This window comes from Apium graveolens, chromosome 8, assembly GCF_009905375.1.
Source record: "Apium graveolens cultivar Ventura chromosome 8, ASM990537v1, whole genome shotgun sequence".
Taxonomy (NCBI): domain Eukaryota; kingdom Viridiplantae; phylum Streptophyta; class Magnoliopsida; order Apiales; family Apiaceae; genus Apium; species Apium graveolens.
This window is the reverse complement of record NC_133654.1, coordinates 240,405,211-240,416,153: the sequence shown is the minus strand read 5'-3', so window position 1 is coordinate 240,416,153 and position 10,943 is coordinate 240,405,211. Positions and strand designations below refer to the sequence as shown.

The 10,943-nt window shown below is 39.1% G+C and overlaps 1 non-coding gene across 1 annotated transcript; it reads left to right on the top strand.

Moving 5' to 3' along the window:
• Positions 1-9,456: 9,456 nt before the first annotated feature.
• LOC141681236 (small nucleolar RNA R71) lies at positions 9,457-9,565 on the top strand. The gene has a single exon (XR_012558677.1). It is a non-coding gene; the product is annotated as a small nucleolar RNA R71 (small nucleolar RNA).
• The last annotated feature ends 1,378 nt before the right edge of the window (positions 9,566-10,943 follow it).

The window sequence follows — 10,943 nt, the reverse complement described above, 5'->3', positions numbered from 1 at the left end:
GAACATTCTGTGTAATGGCCTAGATCAAGATATGTTTGACAATGTCATTAACAGCCAAACTGCTAAGGAAATTTGGGATACTTTGCAGCTTATTTGTGAAGGCACTGAGCAAGTTAGAGAAAACAAAATGCAGCTTCTCATTCAACAGTATGAATATTTTCATTTTGAAGAAGGAGAATCATTGAATGATACCTTCAATAGATTTCAGAAACTGTTGAATGGATTGAAGCTGTATGGCAGAATTTACCAAGTCAAGGACTCCAATTTAAAATTTCTAAGGTCTCTACCAAAGGAATGGAAGCCTATGACTGTTTCTCTAAGAAATTCTCAAGATTATAAGGACTTCACACTTGAAAGATTATATGGAATTTTGAAGACATATGAACTTGAGATGGAGCAAGATGAGCTGTTGGAAAAAGGGAAGAGAAAAGGAGGATTAGTTTCACTTGTAGCTGACAGTGAGAAGGTTGAAGCCAGGAATGAGGAGAAGACAATACCAAGTCTCAAAATTGGCACAAGCAAATCAGAATCAAGCAAGGGTAAAGAGCAAGTAGCTGAGGATGAAAACAATTCCAGTCAGGATGACTCTGATGATGTTGATGAACATCTCGCTTTTCTGTCCAGGAGGTTTGCAAAGATGAAGTTCAGGAAAAATACAAAATTCACTAAGCCAAACAAAAATATGGTGGACAAATCCAAGTTCAAATGTTATAACTGTGGCATTAGTGGACACTTTGCAAGTGAGTGTAGGATGCCAACCTCTGATAAGAAGAAATTTGAGCAAGTTGATTACAAAAAGAAGTACTTTGATTTGCTCAAACAAAAGGAAAGAGCTTTTCTCACTCAAGATGATTGGGCAGCAGATGTAGTCAATGAAGATGATGATTTGGAATATGTCAACCTAGCCCTGATGGCTAATTCTGATGAAAATGAAACTAGTTCATCAAGCAACCAGGTAATTACTACTGATCTCTCTCAACTTTCTAAAAATGAATGCAATGAAGCCATAAATGATATGTCCAATGAATTATATCATTTGCGTGTTTCCCTTAAATCACTGGCTAAAGAAAACACTAGGATCAAAGAGAATAATGTGTTTTTAAGTGATAGGAATGTTGTGTTAGAGGATTAGGTAATTGAGCTTGAAAAGATAAAACTTAAATGCTTGTTTGTTGAGAGTGAACTAGAAGAAGCTGTTAAGAAAGTAGAAATTCTTTCTAAATAGTTAGAAAGTGAGCAAGAGGTAATCAAGGCCTGGAAAACATCTAGGGATGTTAGTGTTCAGATTGCCAAGGTTCAGGGAATTGAATCATTTTGTGAGGATGCCTGGAAGAAAAACAAAAAGGAGTTAGAATTAATTGATGGATTGTCAACGGATGTGGAATCAACGGATGATGAAAGTTATCCGTTGAAGGAAGAAAAAGAGCATCCGTTGAAGGCTCATCAATTAAAACAGGCAAGTAATTTTAAAAATAAAAATCTCAATAAGAAGGATGATTCAACTTTCAAGAACTTTGTCAAAGAAGGAGCCAGCACATCCAAAGATGCCAGTAAGGTGAATATAGGACACATGACTTTAGATCAGCTGAAAAATAGGCTTAAGTTGGTTGAGGATAAGAAGGAAACTAAAAGAAAATCTAAAAGAAATGGGAAGGTAGGGATTAATAAACATAACAATTACACACCTGATAGGTATGCTCCTAGAAAAAGCTGTGTGCATTGTAAAAGTGTTAATCACCTATCTGATAATTGCAAATCTATTAAAAATGCTCACATGCCTTCAAATCCCTTCATGCCTAACATGTCTATGTCACCTCTGCATGCTATGCCTGTTATGTCTCATCAGAATCCCCATGCACATTTTGCAAACATGCCATATATTAATAATCCTTATTTTACTGCATTTAGTATGCCTCAAATTCCATACAATATGCCTATGTGGAATAACATGTTTGCACAATCTATGCCTTATCAAATTCAATCAAATGTGCTAAATGATTCTGTGACTAACCCTACACTTCAACCAACCACATCTGAGATCAAGGTTGACCCAAAGTTACCTAAGTCAAAAGATGCAGGAGGAATGAAGTCTAGGAAAAAGACTAACAAGGCTGGACCCAAGGAAACTTGGGTACCAAAATCAACTTGATTGATTTTGTTGTGTGCAGGGAAAAAGAAGAAATCTATGGTACTTGGACAGTGGCTGTTCAAGACACATGACAGGAGATTTTACCCTGCTCACAGAGTTTAAGGAGAGAGCTGGCCCTAGCATAACCTTTGGAGATGACAGTAAAAAATTCACTATGGGATATGGCTTGATCTCAAAAGAAAATGTCATCATTGATGAAGTTGCATTGGTTGATGGTCTCAAACACAACTTATTGAGCATCAGTCAACTATGTGACAGAGGGAATACTGTTTCCTTTAATTCTGAAGCCTGTATTGTCACAAGTAAGAAGGACAATAAAGTGGTTCTAACTGGAGTTAGAAAAGGGAATGTGTACTTAGCTGACTTCAACTCTACAGATGCAAAATCTATTACTTGTCTTCTCAGCAAAGCAAGCTCAGTTGAAAGTTGGCTATGGCACAAGAAGCTGTCCCATTTGAATTTCAAGACAATGAATGATCTAGTCAAAAAGGACTTAGTTAGAGGAATTCCTCTAGTAGAATTCACAAGGGATGGATTGTGTGATGCTTGTCAGAAAGGAAAGCAAAAGAAAGTATCATTCAGTAAGAAGCTTGAATCTGCAATTGATCAACCATTACAACTGCTTCACATGGATCTTTTTGGACCAGTCAATGTATTGTCAATTTCAAGGAAAAATATTGCCTAGTGATTGTAGATGATTTCTCAAAGTTTTCATGGGTTTATTTTCTTGGATCAAAGGATGAAGCTAGTGAAATCATTATCAATCATATCAAGCAAGTCAACAATCATCCTGATTTCAAAGTAAGGAATATTAGGAGTGACAATGGAACTGAGTTCAAGAATTCAACCATGAAGTTGTTCTGTGAAGAAAATGGGATCATGCATGAGTTCTCAGCTCCAAGGACCCACAACAGAATGGTGTGGTGGAAAGGAAGAACAGATCACTAATTGAAGCTGCAAGGACAATGCTTGAAGAGTCAAAACTCCCAACTTACTTTTGGGCTGAGGCTGTTAACTGTGCATGTTACACTCAGAATATTTCTCTAATCAATCAGGCAAAAGGCATGACTCCCTATCAATTATTCAAGAGAAGAAAACCAACTTTAAACTTTCTGCATGTCTTTGGTTGCAAATGTTACATCTTAAGGAATCAATCTGATCATAAAGGGAAGTTTGATGCAAAGGCTGATGAAGAAATATTTGTTGGTTATTCTGCTGGAAAATCTTATAGGGTCTACAATCTAAGAACCAACATTGTCATGGAATCTGCGCATGTTGTGTTTGATGATAAAAAGATTGATGGACTAACAGATGAGGGACATCATGAAGGACTCAAATTTGACAATATTGAGATATATTGTGATGATAGTGAAGATGAGAATGATGAAGAAGGCATCTCAAGAAGAATTCAAAATCTGCCTTTGGATAATGCACAGAATGTTGCATCCGTTGAAAGTCATAACTCAGCTTCCGTTGAAAGAAGCAATGCAGCATCCGTTGAAAGACAAAGTGCATCATCCGTTGAAGTTCATAATGAAGCATCCGTTGATCACAGTCTGTCAACGGATAATCAATTCACTTCATCAGTTGATAGAGCTCCCAATTCCTTTCAAAGGATCAGCAACTCAGGGGGAGTTTCAACCAATCAACATTCTATCTCACATCATGACAATACTGAGACAACCTCATCTAGAGCTAATCTACCACCTCAAAGGAAATGGACCAAGAATCACCCTTTTGAACTGATCATTGGTGATGCTACATCTAAAGTGCAAACTAGAAGGGCTACTCAAGATGAATGTCTGTATAGTAGCTTTCTATCACAGGAGGAACCTAAGAGAGTAGAAGAAGCTCTATTGGATCCAGATTGGATTTTAGCAATGCAAGAGGAGCTAAACCAATTTGAGAGGAACAAAGTATGGAAGCTGGTACCCAAGCCAAAGAACAAGAGTTTTATTGACACAAAATGGGTATTTAGAAACAAGATGGATGAAAATGGCATTGTCATAAGGAATAAAGCCAGATTGGTTGCTAAAGGCTATTCTCAACAAGAAGGAATAGATTTTGATGAAACATTTGCTCCAGTTGCCAGACTTGAGGAGAGAATTAGATATTGAATAGAAGTGGGAATTGATTATGGTAATAGTGGGAATAATGGGTTTGATTTGGAGAGGGAAATTTGGGATGTGGAAGAGTAAAATTCAGGTAGAAATTGATTTTTAAAAGAAGTCCCCAATTTTATCTTCTTTTCCCAGCTTTATTTATTTGTTTTCGGAATCAAGGGGCAGCGCGGCCACACGCTACCTCAACGCGGCCGCGCCGTGTTTCTGTTTCTTTAGCACGGCCGCCTCGCTAGGTAACACGGGCGCGCTCTGTCTTTGGAAAACTGGCACGGCCGCCTCGCTTCCTCAATATGGGCACGCCGTGCCACTGTACTTGGCCCCAAAATTTTTTATTTTTTTGATTTTTTTATGTTTTTCTCCTTTCTTTCATCTTCCTCTATCTACTAATGTTCAACAAACTTGGGTTGCCTCCCAAGAAGCGCTTGCTTTATGTCGTTAGCTTGATGTAGAATTGCGAGATAAAATGGCACTAACCACCTCACAGTTTGCCGTATCACCATAGTAATGCTTCAACCTCTGACCATTTACCTTGAATGCTTGGCCCGGATCATTCTCAAAAATCTCCACTGCTCCATGTGGAAACACAGTTTTGACAACAAACGGCTCTGACCACCTTGACTTCAACTTCCCAGGAAAAAGACGGAGACGAGAGTTAAACAAAAGAACTTGTTGCCCCGACATAAATGATTTAAGCACTAGACCCTTATCGTGCCGCCTCTTGACTTTCTTCTTATACATTTTATTGTTTTCATAAGCTTGAAGTCGAAACTCATCGAGTTCATTCAATTGAAGTATCCTCTTCTTTCCAGCTGCATCCAAATCAAGATTCAACTTCTTTAAAGCGCAATATGCTTTATGCTCGAGCTCCACCGGCAAATGACACCCCTTACCATAAACCAACTGAAACAGCGACATTCCCAATGGAGTCTTGTATGATGTTCTATACGCCCAAATTGCTTCATCAAGATTCAAATACCAATCTTTCCTTGATGGACACACAACCTTCTCTAAAATGCGCTTGATCTCTATGTTAGATACCTCAGCTTGACCATTCGTCTGAGGATGATAAGCCGTAGCAATGCGATGATTCACATTATATTTTTACATCATAGCAGTGAACTTGCGATTGCAAAAATGCAACCCCTCATCACTGATTATGACTCTTAGAGTTCCAAATCTTGTGAATATCTGCTTGTGAAGAAAATTAAGTACTACCTTCGCATCATTCATTGGCAACATCTTAACTTCAACCCATTTCAAGACATAATCAACCACCAACAAGATATACTGATTGTTACAAGATGAGACAAATGGCCCCATGAAGTCAATTCCCTAAACATCAAAGAATTCAACCTCGAGAAGCACATTAAGAGGCATCTCATCCAATTTTGAACATATTACCCACACGTTGACATCGATCACATTTAAAAATGAACTGATGAGCATCTTTAAACAAAGTCGGCCAAAAGAAACCTGCTTGAAGAATACGAGCTACTGTCTTTTCTCCACCATAATGTCCTCCATAAGCCGTTGAGTGGCAATCTCGCAAGATCCCCCCCCCCTTTCGCAGTAAGGAATAGATCTCTTGATGATTTGGTCAGATCCTTATTGAAAAAGTAACGGCTCATCCCACATATACCGCTTCACTTCATGTAGAAACTTTTTCCTTTGAGCATACAACAAGTCGGGAGGCATAATATTACTCACAAGGTAGTTCACAATGTCTGCAAACCACAGTTCTTCCTCTTGCACTCCAAACAGCTGCTCATCGGGAAAAGACTCATCTATTAATGTCTTATCCCGCGAAGTTGCACTTGGATCCTCTAAACGAGAGAGATGATCAGTGACTTGATTCTCAGTACCTTTCCTGTCCTTGATCTCTAAATCAAATTCTTGAAGCAAAAGAACCCATCTAATCAACTTAGGCTTCGAGTCCTTCTTTGAGACGAGATATCAAATTATAGCGTGATCAGTGAAAACTGTCATCTTCGTCCCAAGCAGATAAGATCGAAATTTCTCAAAACCATAGACAATAGCCAAAAGTTATTTCTCTGTAGTAGTATAATTCAGCTAAGCACCATTTAGGGTCTTACTAGCATAGTAGACCATATGAAATATATTGTCCTTTCTCTGCCCAAGAACTGCTCCAACTGCATAGTCACTTGCATCGCACATCATCTCAAAAGGTTCACTCCAATCAGGTGCAGTTATAACAGGTGTCGTGATTAAAATCTTCTTTAAGAACTCAAAAGCAGCCAAGCACTCATCATCAAACTTAAACGGGACATCCTTCTCCAGAAGATTGTACAAAACTTTAGAAATTTTTGAGAAGTCCTTGATGAACCGCCTGTAGAAGCCCTCATGACCAAGAAAACTGCGAACTCCCTTAACATAAATTGGTGGGGGAAGATTTTCGATGACCCCCACTTTGGCTTTGTCCACCTCAAGACCCTTACTAGAGACCTTGTGCTCAAGAATAATGCCATGTCACACCATAAAGTGACATTTCTCCCAATTGAGAACCAGATTGGTCTTAACACACCACTTGAGAACGTCGCCTAGATTTTGTAAGCACTTATCAAATGAATCGCCAAACACAGAGAAATCGTCCATGAACACCTCCATATTCTAACCAATCATGTCAGAGAAGATAGCCATCATGCATCTCTAAAATGTAGCCGGTGCTCCACATAACCCAAAAGAGACCCTTCTAAAGGCGAAAGTACCAAATAGATAAGTGAAAGTCGTCTTCTCATGATCTTCTGGAGCAATGCAAATTTGATTATAGCCAGAATAGCCATCCAGAAGATAGTAGTACTCGTGCCCAACCAATTTGTCAAGCATTTGATCAATAAATGGCAGATGGAAGTGATCTTTTCTCGTGGCCTTGTTCAGCTTCCTGTAATCCATGCAAACTCTCCACCCCGTGACTGTTCGGGTAGGAATGAGCTCATTCTTCTCATTAGCAACGACTTTGATACCTTCTTTCTTTGGTACACACTGAACTGGACTCACCCAAGAACTGTCAGAAATGGGATAGATGATCCCTGCATCCAGCCACTTAAGAATTTCCTTCTTCACGACTTCCTTTATGATAGGGTTTAACCTTCTTTGTTACTCAACAGTAGGCTTGCTACCTTTCTCTAGCAGAATTTTATGCATATAATTAGAAGGGCTGATTCCCTTGATATCTGCTATCGTCCATCCAATTGCCGATTTAAATTCTCTCAGAATTCTCAAGAGTTTTTCCTCATCGCTACCTGAAAGGTTAGATTCAATAATAACAGGCAAAGTAGATGCATCGCCTAAAAATGCATACCCAAATATTCAGAAAAAGGCTTAAGTTCAAGAGTATGAGCTTCCTCAATAGATGGCTTGAAGCGCTTAGGAGCTTTGTTCAACTCCTCTATTCCCATAGATTCAAAAGGCATATCAATCTTCCTCTTCCAGGGAGAAGCATTCAGAAATTGCAACTGCTCATCCCCTTCATCATCTTCACTATCAGAATTCCCCGACAAGATCTTCTCTAAGGCATCAGACCTTAGCAATTGATCAAGTTCTGAAGTAACCACGGAATCAACCAACTCGACTTTTAAGCATTCCTCATTTTCCGTAGGGAACTTCATCGCATTGAACACATTAAAAGTGACATCCTGATCCAACACTCGCATTGTGAGCTCACCTTTCTGCACATCAATCAAGGTTCAGCTAGTCGCCAAGAAAGGTCTTCACAAGATTATGGGAATCTTCTTATCCTCCTCGAAATCATGAATTACAAAATTAGCAGGGAATATGATTTTATCCACCTTGACCAAAACTTCCTCAACAATGCCTCGTGGATAAGTAATAGAACGATCGGCCAACTGCAAAGTCATATAAGTAGGCTTTGGATCTGGTAAGTCCAACTTCTTGAAGATTAACAAAGGCATCATATTGATGCTAGCTCCCAAGTCACATAAGCATTTGTCAAATGACACCTTTCCAATGGTGCATGGAATAGTGAAGCTTCCAGGATCTTTAAGCTTTGGAGGCAACTTCTATTGCAGCACAGCACTGCATTCCTCCGTGAAAGCAACGGTCTCTAAGTCATCAACCTTCACCTTCCGAGAGAGAATACCTTTTATAAACTTCGCATAACTAGGCATTTGTTCAAGACCTTCAGCGAAAGGTATGTTGATGTGAAGTTTCTTGAACACCTCCAGAAACTTCTCAAACTACTTATCCAGCTTTTTCTTCTGCAGCCTCTTAGGAAAAGGAGGTAGAGGATAGATCTATTTCTCCCCTGTATTACCCTCAGGAGGAGTGTGCTCAACAGTATTCTTCTTTGGTTCTACATCTGCTTCCTTCTGCACTTCTTCTTCTTCAACCTCAACTTCAGATTCTGGAATATTAGCTTTTTCAGGATTTGCAACCTTACCAGACCTCAATGTAATTGCCTTAACATGCTCCTTAGCATCCTTCTTGCCTGGAACTTCAGTATCGCTTGGAAGCGTGCCAGGTTGATGATTCAATAGTGCATTAGCAATCTGTCCAATCTGATTCTCCAAGGTCTTGATAGAAACAGCTTGGCTCTTGCACATAAGCCTCAACTCCTCCAATTCAGATTTTTCATTAGCTTACGGTAACTGCTGAAGTTGAATTTGTTACCTAGGGGCATATTGCGGTTGCTGAAACCCAAGAGGGTTATACTGTTTTGTTGTGTTTGGATGATAAGATTGTTGTACCGCATTCTGATTGTTACTCCAGCTAAAGTTAGGATGATTTTGGTTATTGGGATAATAAGTGGTTGGAGCTTGCTACTGTAATCTCTGAAAGTTGCTAAAAAATTGAGCTGATTCGCTAGAAATAGCACACTGCTCAGTTTCATGTGCCCCCGCACAAAGTTCACAAACACTAGTGATTTGATTAACTCCATAATTAGCCAAAGAGTCCACTTTCATCGTCAAAGCTTGAAGTTGAGTAGCTATAGCAGTAGATGTATCTACTTCCAGAATTTATGCTACCTTGCCTTGCAATATTCTTTGTATAGGATTCTAGTATTCATTAGCTTCCATAAGCTCAATCAACTCATAAGCTTCATTATAGCTTTTGGCCCATAAGGCTCCACCAGATGCTGCATCGAGCATTGGTCTAGACTGTGCCCCCAAACCATTATAGAAATAGTTTATAATCATCCAATCAGGCATGCCATGGTGTTGGCACTTCCTTAGCATCTCCTTATATCGATCTCAAGCCTCACACAGAGATTCTCCAGTTTGTTGTGCAAAAACTGAGTAAGAGCATTCCTGATTGCAGCAGTCTTCGCCATAGGAAAGAATTTAGTGAGAAACTTTTGATCAAGATCCTCCCATTTGGTGATAGCCCTGGTCGTAGAGAATGTAACCAGCACTTTACTTTATCCCTCAGAGAGAATATGAAAAGTCTCAGCTTGATAGCATCTTCAATCACCCCCATTGAACTTGAAAGTATCACAAATCTCGATGAAATCCTTGATGTACATGTTGGGGTCTTCTGTAGAAGAACCCCCAAACTGAACTGAGTTCTGTATCATCTGAATCGTGTTCGACTTGATCTCAAAACTGTTAGCCGAGATGGCTGGTCTGATGATGCTCGACTGAATATCATTGATCTTAGGCTGAGAATAGTCCATCAAAGCCTTAGGAATATCTGCTTGATCTCCCATCACTACTAAAGTTGGTTCCTAGACTTTCTCTTCTTCTTCCACTTTCTCTTCAGCCTCAAAAACTTCCTTTCGAATCACTACAGATTCCTCATCGGCTCGATCCAGAGTTCTCTTATGAGCCCGCGAACGCGTATGCATACACGCTTGCTAGAGTACCTGAAACACGACAAGGAAAAAAGTAGGTAAGTAACAATGTATGAGTCAATGAAATTTAACGATCATTGATGACAACCATATAAACTAAAAGTTAACACCGATACCCCGGCAGCGGTGCCAAAAACTTGTTAGTCGCTAAACACGCGCTAAAATTCACGCAAGTATACGCGATCGCAAGTAATTAGAATTATTTCTAGTTCGTTCCCACAGAGACTGGTTTAGGTTAACCTTGTGATTTATGCACTTATGCAATAATGATATGGCTATTATTCAATGCTAAGACGAATAACAATTTGGGTTTTAATCATACTACGATTGACTATTGAGAATTATACTAGAGAACATTAACTAAGAGATTAAAGAGAGTTGAATACTATATGACACAAACATGAGATTCTAATTTCATTAAATACTTCATTCAATAGCTTTTTCAGTCTTAACCTTAGTATGTAATAGTGACGACACTAATCGAACAACACGAAACTGCTAAACGCCAACTTTGGTTGCACGAGTAACATACTACCAGACATCCACAAAAGAGATAGAAGCGGAATAGACACTAATTATATTGAGACCCTATATGTCTACATAATTTGACAATATAACGGTTTAATGCACAAGTTATCTATTGTGATTACATAGGGCAAGTAAGATGGTTAAAATTACCTACGAATCATGCATATCAATAACACATGAACCTATGCTAGCATGGCAAGTTCTAAACCCTTAAATTCACTTTCGCTTCATTAAAGATTAACACGCTATCTTATAAGTTCGCGACGCTCATAAGACGAATAAGCACAACCAAAACTAGGTTATCATACAATCACCA